Below are 6,126 nucleotides of genomic sequence, written 5' to 3' on the forward strand. Positions count from 1 at the left end.
CTACACTGTATTCTATATTCTAGGTATATCAAAATATGACTAACTATGTAGTATAAACTATACTTGTTTCCAATATTTAGGTTTTTTCTAATTTTTCACTATTATAAGCAACTATGAAAAACGAAATCATTGTCTGCAGATTTTTGTATATATCTCTGATTACTTTCTTAGGAAAAATTCCAGAAATGGAATTCCTTGTTCAAATGCTTGTACATTCTAAGAGCTCGACTGGTTCAGCCAAGTTGCCCTGTAGAAAAGTTTCATCAGTTACACCCCGATTAGCGTTGTATTAGAATATGCTTAGAATATCGGTCAAAGATGTGGAAAAATAGGCAGTCTGGTAGGTAAAACTACTGATGTCTTTTTTTTTCCTTTTTCTTTTTTTTTTGCCACGCCACATGGCATGTGGATCTTAGTTCCCTGACCAGGGATCAAACCCGTGCCCCCTGCAGTGGAAGCACAGAGTCCTAACCGCTGGACTGCCAGGGAATTCCCTTAATTGATCTTTTTTGTTTTGAAATAATTATAGACTCACAAGAAGTTGTAAAAATATTCAACTTTGCCTAGTAGTATCATCTTACATAACTAAAGTATATTTATCAAAACCAAAATATATATTCTTTGTTAGGGATGTGATTTGCAAATATCTTCTCCCAGTTTGTAGCTTGTCTTTTCATCCTCTTAACAGTTTATTTTGCAGAGTGAAAGCATTTAACTTTGATGAGATGTAATTTACCTTTTTTTTTACTTTTCCACTTTTTTTGGATTATGTTTTTGGTGTCATGTCTAAGGATTCTGTCTAACCCTGGGTCATAAAGACTTTCTTCTCTTTTTAGAGTTTCATGTTTTTCATTCAGATCTAATATCTATTTTTAGTTAATTTTTGTATAAGGTATGAGATTTAATTTGAAGTTCCTTTTTTTTTGCCTTTGCTTGTCCAATTATGGAAGTGACTAATTTTTAAAATCAAACCTTTTATTGATGAATTTTCACAAAATAAACACAGTTAAATAACCAGCACTTAGATGGAAAAAAGGTCAATACCAGCACTCCACAATCCCCCCTTTGTTCAGTCATTGCTGCTCTCCTCCCCACCAAGTAACCACCTCCCTGATTTATCATCAGAGGTTAATCTGGTCTTTTTTGACTTTTATGTAGAGGAATCACACAGTATGTACCCTTGTTCAGGCTCCTTTTGTTCCATCATTTTGTGAGATTCATCTGGGTTATTGCATATAGCAGTTCTTTCTTATTACTGCTTAGTATTCCATTGAATGGACATGAATTTATCAATTCTATTTATGGATATTTGGGTTTCCGGCCATTACAAATAATGCTGCTATGAACATTCTTGTACATGGCTTTTGGGCCACATCTGCACACATTCCTAAGGTGTGGATACCTAGAAATCGATTTGCTGAGTCACAGGATATATATATGTGGAGCTTTATTGCCCAGTGGTTTGCTGGTAAATGTTTAACAACTGGCTCTAGGGTGGGTGCTCATTTATAATGTTAGCCAGTTCCTGTGGTGTAAATACTCCAGCTGCCCAATTTCAAGCTACCAATGTGAAATCAGCTGATTCACAACATTCCTGGAAATTTAACCATCACTTCTTGTGAGCTCCAGCACCCATCACTCATACTGCCAAGCAGTTTTCCAAAGTAGTTGCACCAATTTACACTCCTACCAGTAGTGAATGAGAGTTCTAGTTGCTGCTTGTCCACAGTTGGTATTACCTGACTCTCATTTCACTCATGCTGCATGGTGGATAGGGGCATCACTTGGTGGTTTTAATTTCCATTTCTCTGATGACTAATGAAACTGAACACCTTTGGCTACTACATTTTATACCTGTGGTGGCTGAGTAATCTTACACTGTCACATTTCCCTCCTTTCCAGGAATAGAAATATGGGGCTTGATATCTAGTTTGGTTCAGGTACATAGAAATCCAGTTATAGTTTTGCATATCTGAGCATCTAGTCTATAAATTTCAACATGCCACCACCACCTCACTGGTATACTAAATCTGTGAATTTAAAAGGAAATAATCTTTTTTTGCTTTTAGTTTCCTAATTTATAAAAATGTGGATTATGATTCCTCCCTGTCTGGGCTATTCTGAGGGTTAAGTGAGATGCTTTTTATGTGATACACATCCAATAAAATCATTAAATAATTATCTTTTCCTCCCTACTTAGGGGAGAACTGTCCTACAGCAATACCTCTTATTTAAGATAGACTATGTCTGAGGATTTTAACAGTACCTAGAATTTTATGTGGACTTTGAGGTTACCAGGTTCTTAGTAACCTAGGTTACCTAGGTTCCCCTAGGGAGGCAATATAGCATCGCAGCTTAGAGCAGGGTCTCTGGAGACTGCCAGGTTCAAATCCTGTGTCTGCTTTTTGCTTGCCTTGCTAGCTTGGGCAAGTGATCTAATTTCTCTGTATTCAGTTATGAAAAAGTTATAAAGAGCTAAGCAGGCCATGGGCTGATACTGAAAGACTGTTTAGTTAGGGAGATACAATGGGAGCTCTGAATCTGGTCAAGGACCATAGACCAAGGTTTGACAAACGTTTTCTGTGAACAGCCAAATACTACATATTTTTTGCTTTGTGAGCCATCTCTTTCACAGCTATCAGTTTTGTCATAGTGTGAAAGCAATCATAAACAGTACGGACGCTAATAATAGCATGGCTGTGTTCCAACAAAATTATTTATGGATGCAGAAATCTGAATTTAATGTAATTTTCATGTGTCAAGGAATATTCTTTTGATTTTTTTCAGTTGTATAAATATGTAAAGGAAAACACTCCTCCTGTGTGTCTGCTCTCAAAAGCTCTACTCACAGAATATTTCACTTCCGACACTAGGCTTCCTACAAGTCAAGTAATTCTGTGACACCAGCTTGGTGTCCTACAATTCAGTTCAGTTCTGACACGATCTACCTGGAGATAATGTCAGATCCCACAAGTTAAGGGCTCAGTCCTACAAGACTGCCTCTTCCCCCACTTCATATGCCAGTCTCAAGTTCAGGTTGCTTCTAACCAACCTGGTGTAACCCGGAGGTTCTCATGACCCCCTCCTCTGGTTGGATTAATTCACTGGAGCGGCACAGAGAACCCAGGAAAATGTTTTACTTACTAGATTATCAGTTTATCATAAAAGGATATAACTCAGAAATAGGCTGATGGAAGAGATGCATAGGGCAAAGTATGTGGGAAGGGGTATGGAGCTTCCAGGCTCTCTCTGAGCGTGTCCCCCTTCCTACTTCATGTATTCACCAACGGAGAAGCTTTCTGAACTCTGTCCTTTTGGATTTTTATGGAGGCTTCACCACGTAGGTATGACTGATTAAGTCATTGGCCATTCATTGGTGATTGATTCCACCTCCAGCTCCTCTCCTCTCCTGGGAGGTTGGGGGTGGGACTGAAAGTTTCAACCTTCTAATCATACGCTGGGTTCCCCTGCAACCAGCCCCCACCCTTAGGGGCTTTCCAAAAGTCACCCCATTAACTTAAACACAGGTATTGGTTAAAAGGGGCTTGTTATGAATAACAAGACATTCCTTTTATTCTCATGGCTCTGGAGCTATTTCAGGAACCAAGCACCAAAGACCAAATATTTTAACGAAAGATTCTCCCAGTGCTCTTGTCACTTAGGAAACTCCTAGGGCTTTTGGAGTTCTGTGCCAGAAATGGGGATGAAGACCAGATATATATTTCTAATTATAAATCACAATACCACAACATGTAAAAAACATTCCTAACTCAGGAGCCAAACTATGGTTTGTGATCCATTGTTTGCCAACCCCTGGTGTAGACCACGTTGAAAGAGAAAGAGGCAAGTCCAAAGTATAATGCTAACAGATAGGATTTGGGTTTCTGAGCCTAGAGAGTATTTTGTTTGTTTGTTGTTTTTTCCATTTAGCTCAGGTTTTGAGTTGTATACTGTTTAGGGGCATGATACAGTTAATTTGTATATCAGGACCCACAAAATGGAGGCTGCCGCAGTGGCCTGTCCCACGTCACAAATCTAAACCTAAGTCAGCCTGCACTGTCAAGGAAACCTAATTTACACCAACACAATCCTCCAATTCAGTTTAGCTAGCCTACCTTCCCCTAGAAAATAGGACCTGCTCACCTTAAAAGACAATCCCTGACCTCCTAGCCAATAATGCCATTTCTGCCTTCCTCTTCTAATGTGCTATAGAACTTGCTCCTGCCCAAAATCTCTCAGGAAGAGTGCTCTGCTGCTTGCAAGGCACTGTGCTCCACCAATCCATGGACTGTTTTCCTTTGAATAAAGGCCATCAAACTCGTTACCAAATTGTATTATTTTGTCATTTGACAGCAAGAGATAAATCACAAGTATGTGTTTGTAATCAAGGAGAAGTAGATTTGGAAGTCAGAGCTGAATTTAAATTTTGGTTCCATGCCTTGGGCATGGAAACCATCTTAGACAAGTTACTTAACTTCTTTGAGCCTCATTTTCCTCATCTGTAAAATGGGGCTAATCCTTCCTCATAGGGTATTTGGAGGGTTGAATAAAATGAGATAATGTGCGAACTGTCATGAATCTAAAGCTTCACACACAGTGGCAGCTCAGGAGGTGATGGTTAGTATATTTCTCATTGTAAAAGAAGTGAAATCACATTGGTCTATAATCAATAAGATCTTGGTGCTGACAGATAGCTGAATATGCCACCCTAATGTATCTCTCTTTGGCATATGAGTTATTTTGAGTTGATTTTTTTCCAGAAACTGCAAACACAGCAGAAGCTCTGAAAGCAGAATAGAAACTACCCTTTTGTAAGGGAAATCTACATTTATAAAGAAAATTTACATTAGAAAGGGGGCCTCTACCAGGAAGAGAGCTTTACCAGATATAACATTTTTACCTGAGAGTTTTATCTGCAAGCAGGGCAATTTTTGCTTACCAAACATTTCCTTCTCTCACCTTCTTGTAAATTACCTCTCCCCAATGCCACCCCACCCCCCAAATAATCTTTCTTTTGTATTTAGCTGAAGATGGTATTTAAGGTAGTGACTTGGGCCATCTCAGAAGACTTGCTCTTTTTTTCCTAGGTGTCTCCAGTGTATACAGGAGGCATACGTGTTAATAAACTTCTCTTTGTTTTTTCTCTTGTTAATCTGTTTTTAGCCAAGAACTCAGAATGGTAGAGGGAAAATTATTTTTCCTCCCCTACAATGCAAAAGAGCGTCAAAAGAAAAGCCAGTGAGAGATGATGGCGGCCTGAATTGAGCTACTGATGGTGGGAATGGATGGAAGTAGATGGATTTAAGGTGTATTTAGGAGGTAAAATTGAGAGAACTTGGCATTGGATTTGAGGGCTGTGGGAAAGAAAGGAGTTAAGATGGCATTCAGGTCCTGGGCTGGGCAATCGGGTAGATGCCATTTAAGTCTAACCTGTTTTTCTAATTGGGAAGCCATTTCATTGCCACTTAGATACCCCTTCATTGCTGTTGCTCTGCTGTTTTACTCATTTACCCTGCTGCCTGCTGAATGCTGCCAGCCTGGGTGTAATGCTTTGTTTCTGGCTGGCCCAGATGCATTATGTTGGATGAAGGAGAAGCCAGACATCAGAGAAATTGGATTTCCTGAGGAGAGAACCCACAGAAACTTCCTTGAAAAGAAAAAGGGAATGACCAAATAAGCATTATGGGATGATCTCCAGTCAAAGTCGGAGATGCTCTTTGGAGCCCAGACAGGAAAGTGAGTCATGAAACTAGCAGTGAAATGCAGGAAGAAAGGCTGTTGGCTCGCGTACAGCTGTGATTCTCTACTGGTGGGCTGTGCAGGAAGGTGTGCATGAGAAATCCCAGAGGAGCCTTTTCTCCTTTCAAAATACCACTATGGAGTCAAGTACAGCGGCACAGCTTGAAGCCAAGGGGTAATTTAGATTTAAAATTGGCAGAGATATTGTCAAAGAAGGAATGTTGGCAGGATTGAATAATTTGTCAGAGGTAAGACTCTAGAATATATAGAAGGAAAATGTCTACAGGTTTGAACTAGATGTTTAAATTGCATGATGGAGAAGAAAACAGAAAGAGTATAGAGCTCCAATAAAAATAAGACCATATAGTATGGATAAAGTAGGCATCA

This window comes from Aethalodelphis obliquidens, unplaced genomic scaffold, assembly GCF_003676395.1.
Source record: "Aethalodelphis obliquidens isolate GAN/ISIS:26980383/991018 unplaced genomic scaffold, ASM367639v1 scaffold32, whole genome shotgun sequence".
NCBI classification, from domain to species: Eukaryota; Metazoa; Chordata; class Mammalia; order Artiodactyla; family Delphinidae; genus Aethalodelphis; species Aethalodelphis obliquidens.